Genomic DNA, 19,770 nt, shown 5'->3' on the forward strand with positions numbered 1-19,770 from the left:
ACACTGACTCACTAATGTATGAGCATAAAGGAATATACAGTTACACACCAAGAAGGTGGACGAAGTTCTAAGTTAATATAGACTCAGATTCAGTGGACCAACTTCAGAAGTGTGTATGGAGGAGCTACATAGTAGTAAACAGGTGTGCATCTAAGCAAGTCTAAATCTAAGGGACTCTTAAGTCTAAGGAACTGGTGAAATGTGTACATTGAGGGAGGCCAGATGAAGATATAATACAATAACTTAGAGTCCCTCTAGACTGACTTAGGCCTAGTCTACACTTACCCGGAAATTTGGTAGCAGTTATGCGTAACTCCCATCAACTTTGTAACTTCCCTTTAGCATGTGGTCTCCACTGTGCTGCGTCGCCGCAGTGCTACACCTTTTGAGGAGGTGGTTTAATTGAATGGACTTGCGGATCGACTGAGCGGGTCTTCATTTCCATTAATCGATCTGGACAGATCAATCTGTCAAGTGTGTACATAGCCTTAGACTCACTTCTAACAACACCCACCCATGCCTTCCATCCCTTTTCCTGGATAACTTTCCAGCAAACCAAGACCTTGTTCTTTCCGAGAAGGACTAGAAATAGCTCTGAAAACACCGCGTACTGAGAAAACTAAAAGCTTGCTTTTACTTTCCACTCTTCACACTTTCAGCACTCTTCAGTTCAGTCAGCAGGACAAAAAACAACTGGAACTCACACAATACATAAATCTGCCATGAATGCAGGCTTTTGCTTTGAGAGCTGTCTCCTACAGTGGTAGGCTGAGGTTACACCACTCACCACTAAAGAATTTCAACTTGTGGGGGGTTTTTAATCCTAAAGTAGCCATGGGATAACCATGCTATTATGAAATCGTAATTGTTTTCCTATCATTTGGATAGGAGGAATATATGATGTTATCCATTCTGACAATGTTATTAATTCACTGCAACAATAAACCATGACTATCTGTAATGTGCACACTGCACACTGAAATTTGTATGCTATATTAGCTAATAATGTGGGATTTTATCTGTCCCTTTTCATTTGTTTTGCAGACAGCTCTTCATGCAAATTTCAGATGTCTCCCTCTCAGTGGCAATTCATTGTATCTCTTCGTATGAAGCCAGGGCCTTCACATCGTATACAGTGTACGAAATACTGGGCTTTATTTTCCCTTCTTCCAGTAATATTTATTTTTCTAAAATTTTTGTAATTATATTCTGAAACTTCTTTTCATCTGTGTAAAATCATATAACCATTATAAAACTGAGCACTTTCCTATGCCATATTAGTGGAACAGATTAGAATTGTGTTTATGTGTTATCATATACATGCAAGTGTTTAGAAAAATGCTGGCTTAACCAAAAACCGATTCATTCTCTTGAGAAACAGCTTCATCTCATTCTCCTTCCAATGGAAAGCATTCAAGTTTGAGGCACCTGATCTATGGATAATCAGAGAAGTTTACTTTCTAGTGCAAGCAATCTGCCACTTTCCATGGACGCTAAAAAGACTGCACTTAAAAAAATCAAGACCCCCCACTTACACATGTTCCTAATTTGTGAGTTGTCCCATTCACTTCAGCAGAACAACTCACATGTAAAGTTAAGCATTCATGCAACCATTTGTAGGATTGAGGATTTAGCCCAATAATCTGAGGCCTCATTATAGGCAAAGCTGGCAAAGCTCCCTTTAGTTTAGGCTGCCTACCAGTTTCCGTTATAAGATCCTGTTTCCATTGCTTATAACTAACCATTTGGGGTGAAATTTTCCATAACGGGTGACTGCTTCAAGCTGAAGTTATTGCAGAAGTTTCAGCAAAAACAGATGAGCCATTTCTGAGACTGAGATCAGGGGAAAATATGTCATTTTACTAATGTTAGAAAATTCTTACAGCCATTTAATTGACAAGCCTCATGTTTTGATGCAGTGATTTGAAATGTTGCAGGAGAGTCTCCGTAGGGTGAGAGAAATATCTTTCACTGCCCCTGTGAAAATCCAAACAACAAGTTATAAGGCTCTGTTTATCACCATTTGCTCATGCTTAGTAGACATGTCAGAGTTTGGCAGCAAAATTCTCTGAAGATTCCATCCACCCACACAGAGTTCCATGCCAGCCACAGGGAGCATGCTCTAGAAGGGTCAGAGGCTCAGCAGGATTTTTCTGCAATTGCTGCTTCTAGTTGCCAGGGGCTGCTGTGGACCAGCCATTGGAACTGAGCGCAGGGAAGCTGTCTGTCCCGTGCTTTCTGCCACTCCCAGCTTGTATCCAGGTAATGAGAAGGAGGAGGAAGAAGTATCCAGACTTGAATGCAGAGGGGTGAGGAGTAGGCAGGCAAGAGCAGGGGGAAGGTGGGGAGGGGAAGAGGAGCAGAGAACAGGAGCAAGGGCAGAGGTCCTGTGACAAAAATACTATGTAACAAAGATGCACAAAAGGCCAAATTGAGAGATTTGTTTTGTTTTGTTTTGCTCTGTATAACTTAACGGGACACCAGATCAAGCAGTTTGAATCCTGTTTCTGAAGGGAAGTTCCCAACTCTCAGGTCCCATAACACAGTGAGAGGTACAAGTAGCTACACCTGTAAAGTACTTACAGGATCTGCAAAATACATTCACCTTCCACCCAGTGAAGGGCAGTGGCTTGTATAGCCAGCCATTCTTCACACACTCTTTAACTATTGAGGTACACATTGTCCTTTAACAGTTTCCTTGGATGCCAAATAAATAAACTTTCAGACCCTCATTCCTAGTTCATCAATTAGCTTCTATTTACTGTAGAAAAGCTGTAGAGAATTAAAGAGGGACAGGTAGGGATTAGTAACCTGGCACATCTTTACTGATAACCACCTCTTCTCATGAGTCAGAGGTAACCCTTTACTTTTGAGCCTGAGCCCTCACCTGCACTCATTGAGATCTCTACTTGCCTTACTAGATACTCAGGTGAAGTGAATTAGGCAAGATGGGCTCTGATGTTTTTGAGATGATCTCCACAAATGTAACATTCATGGGAGATGGCAAAGACAGTCCCTCTCCTGTACCTGATGAAAGAGGTGCTATTAACAATTTAGTTCAGTCACAGAGTAAGGGAAAGCTGTTCTTGAACAGAGTTGTGGGTAAGAGGCCCCAAAATGGGGGATTTTTGTTTTATATGTTATTGTTTTTTGTGACTAAGACTAAGGCTTTTCTCTGGAATGGGAGAGCTGGCTAGTCAGCTGCTCCTGTGTTTTTAGTGTTGAATTCCTTCACCAGTTTCAGTGTGATCCACTTTTCTTAACCCTCTGATTAGTCTTATAAAGGAAGCAAATGAATAAAATATCCAGAAGCCTGAAAAGTAGCTTTCCCAAATGGTGTGAAATCCCAGCATTCATGGCAAGCCAGAGTGTACAAAGCAGGGGAACACTTAGTGTACATGCAGGAGGCAAACACTGACCTCCTAATAGTCAAATATGCTGATTAATCCTCTATGCCACATCTGAAACAGATTTATATGTCTTAAGATGGGCACCCAGAAGTGAATTCTGAATATTTTGGACTACGTGTATGTTAGAATAGAACTCACTCCAAAGCATGTAGGTGGTTATGGGAATGAACATATACAGGATGCTGTAATAATGTGTGGCTGTTCTCTAACCACATACAGCCAGCCAATAGGGCGTAGGGAATAAAACCTAGAACTTTTCATTTCCAACCCTGAGAAGTTTTGAGCACCCATCACCCCCTCAATGTCAATAGGTACTAGATGATGCTTTGTGCAACAGCTCTCAGGATTAAGAGACTCTTCCACTGCCCACTGAAGTCGAATGAAAAGGCCACTATTGAGTTCAGTGGGAGTTGACTAGGACCTTCAAGCTCTTTGACTCTATAAACATAGATTTCTATAAATTGACCAAAAGAAGCACTTCAGTTAGCTTAGCCAGTAGTGAGAAACATGAAAGCAGATAGTATACGTACTCTTTCCAACACCCACGTGCATGCGAGCCAACACATCTGTGTGTACCTGCCTTTCTTATTCACGGAATCTCTTGTTATCTCATCACATTTTTCTGATAAAATATGGAAAGTCTTAGCCAAGAGCAAATGTATGTGGCTACATTATTATAAACCTCCAAAAGCAGGTGTTTATAAGGGAATTATTGACACAACCTCTGCTATCTGGGTACATATCTTCATCTGCAAATAGTAAATGCCTCTATGCACTCCAGAACTAATGTGAAGAATATGAATAGTTTTACATCAGCACTATCACGAAAAAACTTTGTTGAGCTATATTCTACAGCATAAACTCCAATAAGATTTAGTTTGCCCTTTCTATATAGCTTATGCAAAACAGCTCATTTTGACTGTATAATGACAATGGTCTAGGACTGGAAGTATTTTAATTCCAGTTTATACTTCTATTTATTATTACAATGGTATCTGCTACTGTCACCATTCACTAATTGTGCCACAATTTCTATTGAAAGAGTTTCGCTTCTCTTTTTCCTGGATAGTACCTAAGTAATTTGAAAGCTATAACATGGCACACATGACAATCAATTTGGCTGCTTTAACTTGAAGGAGTGCATTGTAAAACATACCATTTCTGGTTTCAGATATATTTTGACATTCCCATAAGTGGCTTTGCTCTTTCCAATGAGGTCACTATTTGGACCACTGTTATGGGAAATGAGATGCTTCTTCAACATAGGGCTGGTTGCTAAGGTCCAGTCCCTCCCACTAGTCCCCCACACTAGAGTATTCTGTGTGAAATGATCAGTAGCCAGTGATTTGTTTAGGAAACTGGGTGACATGGAGAGGAAGCCAAAAAGGTCTAGAATATGACATAAATAAATATCACGACACTTTGAATAAATTCATACTGGGATCCAACTTAAAAATAACTACATGGGAGAAAAATGCATGCATGCTATTTCAGTATCCCCTTGGACCACTGGAAACTGTTCCTTTCACTCCTTAGCATTTACTACAGCTGGGCAAATAATTCTTAGCAAATTGAGGAAATTATCAGTTAAGACTTTTTTTAAACTGCTTTCAGAATGTTCATGAGCAGATCAGCATGTTCTTGATTTTTGTAGTTCAAGTTCACTGGACAATTTTATTATTGTTTGTTTAGATTTTTTACTCTATGGGCCCTGACCCCTTAGTTCCCAGTCTGAGGAAGAAGAATGATGCTCAGAATGTTGAAATGTGATGGGGGAGGAATGGGGACTGTTAATTATTAAAATGTGTTCTTGTTAAGCAATCTGAAATCCCCAAACTACATATGTATAAACCCATAATAAATATGTACAGAAAAGAGAGAATGGAAAACTTTCCAAAAATAACCACTCAACTCTCTTGGAGTGTCAAACCTCTAATAAATTTTAACATAGAATATCCCCTGAACCAAGGTGCTCTGATAGGGTGAAATTCATCCCTGTTCACAGCGCCTACAGAAGGGTTATGCTTGAAGGAGGTCATGGTGTGTACTGTACCTAGCACTTACACAAGAAGCAGCTGGGCTCTCTTTCCCTCTTGTGCAACCACACAGGAGCCCTGAATGTTATCTTAATATATCAGTGTGTGTCTGTAGCTTTTTTCAGTTGAAATAAGGAAACAAACAAAAATGCATGAATGCACATGTAAAGATATATCATGGTTGCAAAACCATGACACAGCCATTACTTCAGTGTAGTTATTTTTAGTGTGGCTACGTATTAATGAGTACCAGAATCCTGAACAGCAATAGCTATAGAGCTATGTTGTCATGGCTATTGGTTAATTATTTACTATAAATCAACTTTGTGTGTGTGCATGCTGTGCCTTTTCTTAAACCAGATTTACTGTCAAAATATGAGCAGCACGTGACAATGATATTTAGTTTGTTTATTTATCTTTCACAGAGCTTGGATTATTGCTTGCTTCTATTATATTTGGTTGTGGCCCTCCTGCCAAAAGATTTATTAGTGCCTACTTGGTTGGTCAACATTTCCCCACCCATCTGCCCCTTCCTCATTTTGCACTATGAATTTTTTTTTGCTTGTAGTTTTGTTCATTGATAACTGATTTCCCTACGAAATAATACTGAATAACCAGAATTAGAAGTATATTTTTTAAAAATCTGACAAGGAATACTATACACATCTACCATTTGCTGTCTTTTATGTTCCCTTAAGCAAACATTTCAGATAGCTAGATATTTTGTTTCTGCTCATCCTAATATATGAATACAGCTATCTGTCTGTCTGTCTTTGATTTTTGAGGTGGTCAGTGTGAATGGTTAATTTTCTTAGCAATAATTTGTAATAACAGAAATATTCTGATTTTAAAAAAAAGAGGGGAATATATTGTTATCTATAACTGCATCCACATGAAAGAACACACTTTTTTTTTTTTTTTGGTTTTATGTAAATGCTCATATCCTTGGCACTTTATATTATCTGCAAAAAAACAAGTGAGTGAAAAATGAACAAGTCATGGATTTTCAGTGCTCTAATGACTTATACTAATGTATTCCTTCATCTAAATACAGATTTCTATTTAAAATTCAGTATGCAAGAGTATTATGAATTCCAGTTTAATAGATTCCAAATAATTGCCCTTTAGAAATGATGAATAGCTGTTTAAAGCCACTGATAAGAATATACTATTCCTCTCCTAACAATGGGCCTTCCACATGAACTGTGTCATATATGCCTGAAATTAGTTTATTAATGTTTTTATTGATATGCAAAACACAGGCTGATGGCAGATGCCAAATAACCCCTCACTCCAATCCCCAACCTTCCAAAAAAAAAAAAAAAATCCCCCTGTTACTGTTCATGTGGAGGGTGGAGGAAAAAAAAGGAGAAGATAGCTTTTTTTTTTTTTTTTTTTTTTTTTTTTAAATACTGAAGCCAGGCCACTGAAATGCAGATGATGCCACTGTCTCTTGTACTTGGTTTTCTTAGATTTTCTGGCTTTAAAAGAGGAGGATCTAAGGTTGAATTAGATTTTGCAAAATTCCACATTCAAGAAGCTTTCTGAAGGCTGTTTGTGCTATCTCCAAATGCCTTTTAAAAGAAACCATTCCAGACATGTTCTTTCATTTAAAAGATGAGCATCCAGAACTACTGAAATTAAAAATACATTATTCATTTACTCAATGTGGCAACATTTTCACTTAACTGAAAAGATGGCTTCTTTTATAATGTAAGAAAGTCTTTGAATGCACAAAACAAAATAGATTCAGTGCAGCTATAAATGGAATATGCAGTTATGAGTGCAATTTGATAACGTACATTTCAGAATCAACATATGTGTTTAGCATAGATACAGATTATGCATCTTTGAGGAAAACATGTACACTGACGTGCATCTTTTACAAAAATATGTATACCGATATTTATTAATTAGGAAAATAATTCCAATCGTATTTTTTTTAAGAGGAGGCTTGGTTTTAAGTGAACTAGAACACCATATATTTGGAGAGAGGCCAAATAATTTTTTGTATGTCAGCATTTTCATCAGCCATTTGATAATGCAGAAATAATAACGGGATGCTATAGAATTGGTTATTTATCAGCAAATGGCTGGATGCTTCAAAGTTCTTAGAATTGCAGCAGAAATATGCTACTTTGTGTGAAAAATAAACTTTTATGTTCAGAATTAGTAAAGTTATGTGTTCACTGCTAGGTGCTATGTGTCATTATGGTTAATATAGTATTTCTGCTTGCTTAGGATTATCTGCTTATATATGTTGCACAGGTCATGCATACAGACACATCTGTCTGTACATAGATATAGTGTGTGCATACATGTCTATAGCAATTCTATATGCATAGTGCAAAGAAAAATAGAGTTCCAGAATCTATTGCAGTGTATGCCACCAAACTAAATGCCTCTTACCTAGGAAAATATTTCCCATTTCCGTTGTTTATTTCAGCAAATAGTATAAACACAATTCTTCCTATTAGTTCTAGAGCAGGGGTTCTCAAGCTGGGGGGTTGTGACCCCTCAGGGGGTCACGAGGTTATTATGGGGGGGGGGGTTGGGAGCTGTCAGCCCTCCATGCATGCCAGTAAGGGTGGCATGGCATGGGGGGAGAGGGATCATCACTTGGGGGGTGGTCACAGCCTGAAATATTTTCAAAAGGGGTCCCAGAAAAAAATGTTTGAGAACCCCTGTTCTAGAGGTCAGAATGTAGAAAAAATTGTTAGTGGAAAGACAACAATGACTCTTTTCCATTCCTCCATCTCCTCCTTCCTATTTCAGAGCAAATTGTGGGAGAAGTGGATTTACTCTTATTTTCCATCTGCCTTTTCATTTTACCCTCACAAATTTAGCAGCCCCTTAAAATGTCTTAAAAATGGGTTAAAGCAGTTAGCTGTAGCATACTTGTGTCTATAATCCTTGGCTCTAGTCTCTTTAGCCTTTTCTTTTCTCTATAGGAGCAGGGCAATTATCCCCTATTCAGGGCCATTTCTTTCTGCCTCCAGGGTAGGCTGCCTTCTCCACACACCACTGGTAACCAGAGAAGAATGGCTCTTCTGTTTGTCCAACTGCCTGCATATTGCATCCATTGCTCCATTCAGCCTGCCTTTTCAGGTCTTCTAGCTGCTGTACAACTTAGCTTTTGTGCTCTACTGCCAGAGGTTTTCTGAAGCCAGACGCTTTTTGAAAAGAGGGTATATTTGCATAAACAATTCCATGTGAGGAGGTCTGCTGGAAACAAAATCAAAATTCAGTCAAGCAAATCTTCCTGATCAACTCATTTCTTACAGCCGACACCTCCTATCGTTACCATCTGTATACTAAATTATGGCTGAAAATTTGTGCAACTCTTCCTTTTCGCTTCCTCTGTGTCCAGCTTTATCAAATAAGCCAAAGTATATTTTGTTTTCCAATTTAGTCTGAACAGAACCCACAAACAGAATTTGGTATGTGCAATGAGGAAAATATGGTGAGTTAAATAAAACAGGAGGCCAGCCATGCGTCAGCTAGCTTGCAACTCAAATTGGATTTGTACTGAGGGCTCATCAAAATGCACATCGGAAACAAGATCTGCCCATCAGCTTGCTGAGATTGCAGGTCAGTGATGGCTGGGCAGCTTTATCAGAGCAGACCAGTGAGGGGAGGCATATTTACCAATGTGAGTGGTAATTGAAAGAAGCATGCTGAAAACATGTATGTTTAAAATAAATGGCTGCTAGTTTCAGATATTTTGCCCATATATATGTGTGTGTAAATACACACACTATACATATTAAAAAGCATATATACTTACATATGTGTGTATACCTATATGTTCAGACACAACATATGTTATGCTGTATGGCCTCTATGTATTCATTTATACATAGACATGCACAGAGGATATAGCTTCTCCATGTGATAAAAGGAAAGAAGATTAATATGTAAAAGGGAAAAAAAAAAAAAAAAAACAACCACACAGAACAAAAGTGGCCAAGAGTTGAAAAGGGATATAATTTCCTAAAGCACTGATAAAAAAAACCCCAACAGTTATTGGAAATATTTTTAACCTGTATATCAAGCTAGATAATAGTTATGTAACTATTCCATTAAAATATGCTAAGAGAAGGTTAAGATTGAACAGATAAGCACTTAATAATCAGGAAACAACAACATTAAGGCACAATCTTATTTTTGCTCCCTTATGCATACACAATACCATTAAATAATATAACATAGATTGTTTTTATCACATTAGTTATGCATATGTATCATCTTCCTCTCTGCACTACCTACTAAGTTTGCTAGACGGAGTCTATGGAAGCCATTATTGTACGTGGTGCACAGTGAATGAAGTGAGGTCTTGTCCTTTGGATCTGTTGCCTCAGTCACTGCCCACTTTGCAAGCTACAGAAGAAAATACATTGTCTGACATAGTATTTTTTTGTTTCAGAAATTAATGTGGTCATGTCACTAAAGCCTGTTGTGCATATGCACAAGGGGACAGAATTAAGGTTGCACAGGCAGCCTTAACTCTGGCAAGTCTTTACTTTTTGAGTGTTTGACCACTGAGCCTTGAAGTTATCTTAACAGATTTTTGTTGATGGAAATTTTTTTATATAAAACAAAAGACTCCACAATCAAGCACCATCTGGTAAGACACCAGTGAAACATACTGCCCCTCTGAAGGATCCCACTGTACTCACTTCCCAGTTGCACAATCCAACGTGCACCCAGTAGGGCATATATAAATGAGTCCCCGAGTATTAAGGACTATTTATTCCAATAGGTTATTAGCACGGAAAGAGAACGTTATCAATATCTGGAATAAGGGTTAACAAGGCACTATGTACTAGACAAAGGTTTATTATATATTGGAAGGTGTATCCTCAAAAGTACCAAGTGGCTTCTTCAAGGAGGGCCTTCAACTTCCATTGATTTTAAAAGATGACAGTGAGGAGTACCTAACCTGGTGCTAAATAAATTGCAGGACCAGATCCTAATTATCAGGTAGCATCTGTTGTGCATACAGTAACATTATCATTAAATTCAGCAGATATATAGTATGATAGAGGTGATAAGTCCTTATAAATATTGAAAACTAAGGTTCAAATGACCTCTTCCCATGATTGCACAAGGGACCAGCCCAGAGAAGAACTCTCTAAGGTTCCCTTTGTGGAAGAATTCAGAAGTTTGTCCATGTGTGGGAGAAATTGGGATCTGGTGTCCAAATTCTCGCTTCACCTGAGATCTGGTAGATATATAGGGCCCTGTGCCACTGCCCTGGCCCCACCAACACTGCTGTTCACTTTGGCTCCACAGCAGCATGCTTCTCTTGGAGCCATGTTGCTAGGGTCTCCACTGACAACCCTACCCTGGAGCCCCTCCTGCAGGGCCATCTCCGACAATACAGCCAAACCTGTAGCTGCAAGGTATCCCCACATCACTAGGGCCCTACCCAGCCCCTACTAAGTCTTCCCACACATACAAACACACACAGAGCATGGTAGAGTAGATGGATATAGGTATTGGAGAGAAGGTCACATACTGAGTTCAGACAGAGGCCCCACTGAATGGCTTTGCAGTTTTCTTTGAACTGGCCCTGCCTCCATTAATCATGGTTCTCTGGTGCAAACGGCCTACACTTAGGCTACGTTAGCCCCTAGCACATGGACTGGGAATGGAGTGAATGTTGCACATCTTCATCCCACTCCATCCCCATAGGTGGGTTACTGAGGCTGTATAACTCCCTCTGTGGGGTTGAGGAGAGTGGTGCAGGATTGACTGCCCCTCCATCCCACCACACAGTTAGGTACTCTTTGCAGTGTACCGGAGATATGAGGCATGATCTGGCACAAGTTTAAATAGGAAGTGTAACCGAATTTGGGATGTCCATTTCCCAATTCTTCCATGAATCATACACCCAAATTCTATTCTCCTTCTCATTTAAACATGCCAGATTATGTCACTAGATTTATGCAAGGGGAAATGAGGAATAAATTATATTAACTCCTGGGTTTCCTTTTATTCATTTTCTGTAATCTTCATATCCTTCTAAACTGTCTTTAGCTCTATCACTCTTGCCTTCCTGGAATGTAAATGGCCTTGAACCTACATAGTCAATAGAAATATGGGGTCCAAAGCATGTTGGAAAATTAGGGTCCAGTGTTTCTTTTCTCAATACTTCTGTTTGGGAAAGCATACTTTCCATGTGTTGTATAGACAACTGCTATGCAAATAATGTATCTGAAAACACATTTATTGAGGTTTAACAGCTGTGTTAGAGATGTATCTATTACATAGTTTCATAAATGTGTTTTTAATATTCTACTTCATTGCATATAATACAGCTCTTCTTAAAGTGAAATTAAAAGCATGTTCAGTACCTCATAGTCAAAGCAGCACTGGTGGAGGTTTATAATGCAAGCAAATGCATCAAGAAAGAGAATTTAACAGAATGCATTGCTTGGACAGTAAAAGGCACAAATTATTCCTGGAAGATATGTCATAAAATAGTGAACTCTGTAGCCTAAATGCTAGAGCCTGATGCAAAAGTACTGCTTTTAGTTAAATCAGAATATGGGAGATTATTTCTTCCGCACTTCTGTTCTACTTAATTAATGGTGGTTTCAAAGATTGTGTGTAAAAGAAGTTTTTGACAGCATATTGCTAGAGCTGCCTGTTTGTAACGCATATTAGAGCAACAGCCAGTCTAAGGAGAGGAAGGATGGACCTGGGATTAAGGCAAAACTCTGACAATTGGAGACTACCTCAGTAGGCAGAGGTGTCTGGAGGTCTACTAGTTGGTTGGTATTTTGGCTAAAAAGTCACGACCTTGAATTAGTTTTTTTTAAATTTTGTCTTTAACAAGAATAATGCAGAAAAGAAGTTTGACCATTCAGTAAGGAAAGAAAAGCCTATACAAATACTGTGAGTATTAATACAACAGAGGCCCTGGGATACTTGGAAAATTTGAACAGGACAGAAGCAGCCCCTGAAAGCTTTATGTCTGAGACTATGAAACGAGCTGGTAGCTTTAGTGAGCAGATGTCTGCATGACAAACTTTGCCATCACCGTGTCTGCTCCTGCAATAAGCACCACACAGAATGATGTGTGCACCCGCACAGAGCCCCATTGAGGTAACTGATTTCAGTGACGCTCTGCATGGCCCCAAGGGTACAGAGCTCACTGAAGAATCAGGGCCTTAACTGGTACACTTATTGGCTGCCTCTGCAGAGGTCAAAGACTAGAAGCCTGATCCTGGATTCATTGAAAGCAAGAGAGAAGCTCCCATTGGCTTCAGTGAAGCAGAAGCACGTAATAAAATGAGGGTGGAGAGTAAACTACGCTCACCCCACTAGAGGCAGTTCCTCCAGTCAGCGCTGAACTAGAAGCTTGCACTTCTGCTGCCAATGCTGGCCCTGTTCTTGGATAAAAAGACGATATCAATTTAGCTTCTTTCAGGAACACTAAAATCCACTGCGTTTTTTGTTGCTGTTGTTTGTTTTTAAGTGTAAATTACTTTATGTCCAGCAGACCAAAATGGAGGCAAACTGGTAAAACAAAACCCAGAAACATGAGGCTCTGATGGCAGAATTTGCCCTTCAAAGATTACGCAGTTATGTTTCCAGTTGTTAATAGGCTCCACATATGTTAGTGTGTACACTAATCTGTGCGTTAATCTTTGCTTTCCTTAGGATTTTCTCTACATTTTTTTCAATAAATAAAATTCATAGAAGAAATGATGTAAGAGGGAGGCAGATTGATTTAGCATGGGCTGTGTGCTCATTATAGTGCAACCAAAATGGGGGGAAGATAGGGAGAGCTCCATATTGTCAGCAGATTGTGTATTTAACAGAGTCTAAATGAGGGAGTCTGTGTGACTAGATAGCTTTAATCCTTATAACTTGGAAATCAATAAGATAAATGAAGGAGAACTTAACAGCTAGTGGGCTCAACCCTGATGGTTCCAGCATAAATCCCTTTTAATAAACATTAAACTGCAGCAGGCCAGAAATTCTGAGTTCTGGTTCTGATTTGAAACTGTTTAGCTGCCACATTGATTGGTTTTTGGTTTTACTCCTCCTCTCTTTTTTAATTTTTAAGTCTGTCCTTCCATTTAGTTCAATGTTTTGTGCATTTCTTCTGCAAGATGAAATATAGATATAATGCTGCTTTCTAATGGCTCCCAAGAAGGATTAAGGGAAAAAATTCTGTCATCCTATAATCATTTTGTTCATGCTTAATACATACTATTGTCTTTTGGGGAAATTCAAATTTGTTAAACATGCAGGGGGGGGGGAAAGGAGGGAAATGTCATTTACAAAAAGCTGCTACTCATTTTTTTTTTTTTTTTTTTTTAAAGTAGCATTTATGGTAATGGTAGTGACAAAGGAATTTTTTTTTTTTAAATGAAGCAAACAGTATATCTTCTACAGCATTAACACTCCCTGGCTAGTTAATGCATCAGAACTGGGATTTGACAAGGCTTGGTTTGTATAATAGATGTCTGATTAATTTATTTGTTTCTAAATTATAACAAGAGTTTAGAAGTTCAAGATTTAATACTGAGGCTTCCCTTGATATGCACTGGGAAAAAATAAATGTAGATCTCTCTTTATTTTCCAATTAAGCATTCTTTATCCATGCATTAATATTACAGACATTTCAGGAATAATTAAAACAGATAAGCAATTTATAAAAATCTTCACATTTCATGCTAATTATCATAATGTAATTTTACATTTCTAGTAGCAGTTTTTGTTTCCTTCTCCCCAACCCTTTACTTTTCTGAACCCGTGGGCCAATGTTATACATCTTTGTTAAAACACAACAAGAAGCTAAGAAGCTTGCAACCAAACAAACTGGACAGTGATGGAGCTTTCCTTTCTTTATCCCTTCCTGACAGCCAGGTTGTCAAATTTGAAAGTGATGAGGGTTTTCATAACTTTTCACTGTGAAGGCTAAAGGATTTTTAGCACGCAGAGGAGCAAGTGAGGGTTGTAAGAAAAGAGCTGTGCCATTGGTAAGGCTGGTGAACACTGCTTTGTTACTCGTGATCCAACGGTTGGAAGAGAAAGCACAAGTAATGTATAAAGATTAGGTCACCCAATCAGGGGATAGAAGCAATGCTATATGATTTAGATGGGCCGTCACACATCTCCACCAGCAAATGGCAGTTATCCAAACAGTCAAATGAGTATTCACTGCGAACTGTTCACGAGCACAAATATTGTGAGCTGTTTGTGGAGAATGTGTGGGGGAAAAACGGGGCAGGGGGGAATGAGCTAGGGCCCTGATCTTGCAAACACTTTACTTCACTGCAGTGATCCCCATTGCACTCAATGGCATGCTTCACATGAGTAAAGTTATGCACAGGCGCAAGCATTTGCAGGTTTGAGGCCTAAATTTGTCCAATAAATTGTTCAGAATGAAAAATCTGACCAGAATAATTCTAATAATAAAAATGACCACATACACATTACTCTGCATCGATGCCGAGCAGAACAGCAGAGTGCTCGTCTCTAGACCTTTGCCTCTCCAACCCTCTTTCAGCAGCCTGTAGGACTGAATCTTTAAGCAGTAATTGGTATCATAATGCAGATAGCATACCTCCATATGTTTCAAAAATACAATCATCTAAGTTTTCACATATAATAATGTAGTTTAGGCTTCATTTTGTTTTTATTCCTGCACTAGACTTTGATATAAGCCAATGGAAATGAGGTATAAATAAAAGACTAACTCCAATGGCAAGTTCTGAAACCTTTCTTTAGATACAACAGTACTTATGAGGATCTGTTCACATATGACCCAGTCTATTGATTCTAAGCTATAACACTTTTTTTCTATATTACTTAATTTATCTTTATTTATTGCAACATTGATAGCATTCAAATTGCATTAGATAATGTACTGGATAAGATACCTTTTTAAAACCTCTCAGTGAGATCCTATTGGGACTGGCATGTAATTGAAAACACTTAATGGAATATTTCAGGGAATATTGCCAGAGAATGAACAAGAGAATCACATTTCATTTTAAAATGCCAGACAAAAATCACTTGAAATGATCATAGCTGTGATTTGGAAGGGGAGGGATGGGTGTTATAATTTACATAGACTTTATTTCTTTCTTAAAATTATTTTCTTTCTTTGTTGCATTTGACAACTTACTAGTGTCTTTTCAGAAATGTCTGACATTCCTTTTAATTAAGTAGTAAGAAGCGACAGGCAATAATAGAGTGCTGAAGGATTACTGCAGAGCATGTGCTAATGTGTATTTTATTTCAGGATTGGGGACTAAATTTGTAAAGTGCCAAGTAAATGTTCGTTTCTTAATACATGTATAGGAATAATAAAATCTACCAAGTATTCTGAGAACTGACTGTATCTTCCTTTTGACCTGGAAGTAAAGTTGAAACTTGTCAGATTGCATCAGATAGCACTACCCCTGCAGGTAGGTCTCCACCACTGGAAATGTATAGATAGTTGGGCCCACCATTAAGTAAATTGAAATGATGTCCTTAAATCTGGGAACTGAAGTGGCAGCAAGAAAGTTACAACCGCCAGAATTGTTTTTAGTATTGAGCTGCCTTATCAACTTGGATTCCCTAATCCAAAGGTCAGCCCCAAGCACTGACTGCTGCAGGGAGCTCTAATCCTACTGCTCAGAAATAAAAAGCTGAATATGGATGAGCTCAGTGGGACAGAGTTCCTCATAACAGGATGGAGAACCATAGCCATCTAACCACCCCAACCAAATTCAGCCCTATCACGTACATGGAGACCCACGTAGCAATGAGAGGCATCCAGACCAGTATTTGAAAAACAGATCCTTACCCCTCCTGGTTAGTAAAAATCAGCAAAGACCAGCTGCCCCACTAATAATGGAAATAATCAGTGCCTCTTTTGGAAAATATCTGAACCTCCCTAAAGAGCATGATAGTTTGTCTGGTCCTCAAGAAACCAAGATTTGTGCAGACAATCTCATCAGCTGTTATTAACCCCTCCTTCCTAGGCAAAATGATCAAGAATCTAACAACATGCGGCATCTACTCACATCTTGGACTTCTCACAGTAAGACCTTGGACCAGGACACGGCCTAGAGATGGCTCTATAGTAGTGATAAATGTCCTCCTTATGGGTATGGATCAAAGCCAGATCTCAGTGCTTAGTCTATTCAATCTCTCAGTAGCCTTTAACACAGTCAGTCACAAGATACTGATGACCCACTTCTATTAGCAACATATACCTGGAAAAGATATTGCCTTAAAGGGCACACTTGATATTTCTCCCATTATCTGAGAGAATAAAAATAGGCAGGGGACAGAAACAGGTCATCAACTGGATGATTTTGCCATGCAATTTCACATATCCATTGCGGTGAAGGAATTCTCAAAGCTATACTGGAAGTATTGCTTGCCAATAGACAGATTGTTTCACTGTCACCTCCAGGCGGCAAAACTGGTTGCCAGTTCAAGTGCCAGGTAATTTTTATAGGATAATTATTACCCTGAAACAAAGTTATTAGAGATTAGCTAAGTATGAATTTGTAAAGTATGAATTATCACGATCTGTCTGAGCAGCAAGAATAGCTAATCCCCACAGATATTTTTTCCCACACTGCAGATCATTCCCTTTTCTTAGATATTAGAAATAGTTCTTCAGAAAGGATCAAATCACATCATTTTAACAGTTATGAGAGTATTTACAAGCTACTTATTTTTCTGTCATTGCAACAGTATGTCAGGAAGATATCCTGCTGTCCCAGTCTTCTCTGGCACTTACGCGTACTTAGTTCAGTGAGCACTGAGGGTGCAGTGTGACTCTGTGAAGGATATGCCATGCAATGTCTTCTGTGCCAATGTCTCTAGGGATGATAGTAGAATCTACTGCATCCTTCTTAGATCAAGTAGTGCTAAGCCAGCCACTGCAACTACACCATCCCCTGCCATCATTTTTCCCATGCACGGATAGCTGAGAATATAGGTACTGAGTAAACCTCAATTCCTCCTGTTCTCTCCCTGTGGCACACAATCATTTAGTCTCTGGAGGGCTGTAATATTTTGTTTTAATACCGGTTGTTGAACTTGGTGTGGAGGCGGCTGGGAGGTCTTTTATGGCCTGACAGGAGGTCAGACTAGATCCTCTGGTGTTCCCTTCTGGCCTTAAACTCTAGGATTTTATTCCCTTCTCTCTCTTTCCAGCTCCTGCTCTATCACCTCCACCAAGGTATGTGTTCAAAACCCAAGCTGAACCTTTACTTTTTGCACCTCCCTCAGATGGGGCAGGGAACGTCCATAACATTGATCCTGCAGGATCTCTCCAAAGCCTAACATTCTCATACCTCCACTCACCATCACCACAGAACATCACAATTTCCCATCCTCTACAGGAAAGGCTGAATAAATAAGCAGTTCTGCATCTGCCAGAGTCAAATTGCCTTGAGGTTGTGACTCGCTGCACCTCCACGTACACCTCTTATGGTGTGATTGTGTATCATTCATGTTCACCCTTATAGTGTAATTGTGTATTGTTTAATGCAAAGTCATGTAAGGGTTTTTTGGAATGCCCATGACATACTGAACATTATTGTTAAAGTAGTATATTTGTTGCAATGTCTTGTGTTTGGTTATGAAGCTCTGCTATGTAATATTCTCAAATATGTGTCTCATGGCTTGAGGAAGATCTAAGTAAAACCCTTCAAAAGCAAAGCAGCATTTCACGCCTCAGTAAGGCATTCATAAAACAACCCAGATCTTCCAGGAACAATGGACTAGCCTAAGCCTCGATAAGGGGATACTCATTTTGACTCAAGTGGCGGAAGCCATGCTAGACATTATCTGTCACCTGACCTCAGGGTGTGGCAAAGGACGTGTTAAAAGAGGAGATTTTTGCAATCTTGAGTTCTCTTACTCTCTCTCCCCCTTCCATCTACAAACAACATCCAAGCAACTGAAGGACTGTCCAGAGGGGGAAGGCCTGGCTGAAGGAGATCAGCCAGCCTGTGGTGAGCATTATCTAATGCTGTAAGATTACTCAAAGTGTTAAGTTTAGTTTAAATTGCTATTTGCTTTTATTTCATCCTGATCAAATCTGAATCACTTAAAATCTTTCCATATTTAATAAACGTATTTGTTTGTTTTATCTAAAGCAATACATTTGGTTTAAGTTGTGTCAGAGACTACATTTGACATGACAAAGCTGTGCATATCAATTTCTTTGATAAATTGACGAACCAATGAGCTTGCTTAGTTCAGTGGGCAGCACTGAACTTTGCAAGATGGAAGTTCCTAGGGTTGTATCTGGGCCTGGGGGTGTTTGCTGGGATCATTCTATTGCATAATCCCATGAGTGGCTGGCCAGAAGCACTCACTCACTGAGTTGAGGGCTGCTTTCTTGCAGGAGGCTGCACATGGGCTGACCCAGGAGTGAGGGTTCACACAGCAGAGCAAGTGCAAGATGCGCTCCAGGAGTGAGGGATTGGGGTGACACAGCAATATACCAGTCCAGATTGCAGAGGGGAACGTCACAGAGATATACAAAGCCCTCAAGGAAAACAGCAGTTGCTAAAGGGGCAAAAAAATCCTCCCAGAGAAGTTACTAGCTCTACTAGATAACTTCTTCTGTTTCATGAGGGAATGAGAGGAACAAAATATTAGGTACACTATGCCCCCTCCCAATCCTGTGTTCTGCAACTTTCTTGCTACTCCTTCAGCCCTGCCTTATCCCGCAATCCTCCCAGCTGCTGCTTTCACACACTCTCTTTCTTGCTCATGCTCACACGCTCTTTCTGTCTCTTGTATTCATGCTTTGTTGTATTTAACTTGGAGTGGGGATCCCAGGTGTGTTGTATGCAGAACAACCAGAGTGTACCAAAGTCGCTTACTCTACAAATTCTGTCCATGCTGCAGTTGGGAGTGCAATTGCAGCATGTCTAGACATGCTAGCAGCACTGACTGAGCCAACTAGCTAAAAACAGCAATGTCAGCACAGGTTAGAAGCACAAGTTAGCTGCCTGAATACATACCCAGGATCCCAAGCAGGATTGTACTCAGGTGGCTAGTCCATTCCGCCATGGCTACATTGCTCTCTTTAACAAACTAGACCAAACAAACCTAGCTTGAGTAATCCTACACATGCTGCAATCACACTTCCCAACTGCCATGTGGTCATACCCTTAGTCAGGGCCCAGAGTGCATGTGAGGGCCTTTAAGCACCCTTGACAAAGCTGACCGAATGCCCAATCCTTTAGCTATGCTCCAGCACAGTTTTCTTTGGGTACCATGGGAACCCACAGGACTTGACCACAACTGTAACTGGTTCTGAAAATCCCCTGGGCACCCAA

At 39.5% G+C, this 19,770-nt stretch overlaps 2 long non-coding RNA genes across 2 annotated transcripts in view; one reads left to right on the forward strand and one right to left on the reverse strand.

Moving 5' to 3' along the window:
- Positions 1-1,607: 1,607 nt before the first annotated feature.
- LOC137146274 (uncharacterized) lies at positions 1,608-2,679 on the reverse strand. Its single transcript, XR_010917893.1, has 2 exons — positions 2,584-2,679; positions 1,608-1,977 (listed from the first exon to the last, which is right to left on the reverse strand). It is a non-coding gene; the product is annotated as an uncharacterized lncRNA (long non-coding RNA).
- Positions 2,680-3,004: 325 nt separating this feature from the next.
- Positions 3,005-19,770, forward strand: part of LOC137146275 (uncharacterized) — a 56,114-nt gene continuing 39,348 nt past the window's right edge. Inside the window, exon 1 of the long non-coding RNA XR_010917894.1 lies at positions 3,005-3,102. This is a non-coding gene — a long non-coding RNA (uncharacterized lncRNA). The remainder of the gene's footprint in view (positions 3,103-19,770) is intronic.

The sequence above is a fragment of the Emydura macquarii genome, unplaced genomic scaffold (genome assembly GCF_026122565.2).
Source record: "Emydura macquarii macquarii isolate MOO-44397 ecotype Brisbane River unplaced genomic scaffold, CSIRO-AGI_Emac_v2 contig_431, whole genome shotgun sequence".
Lineage (NCBI taxonomy): Eukaryota > Metazoa > Chordata > Testudines > Chelidae > Emydura > Emydura macquarii.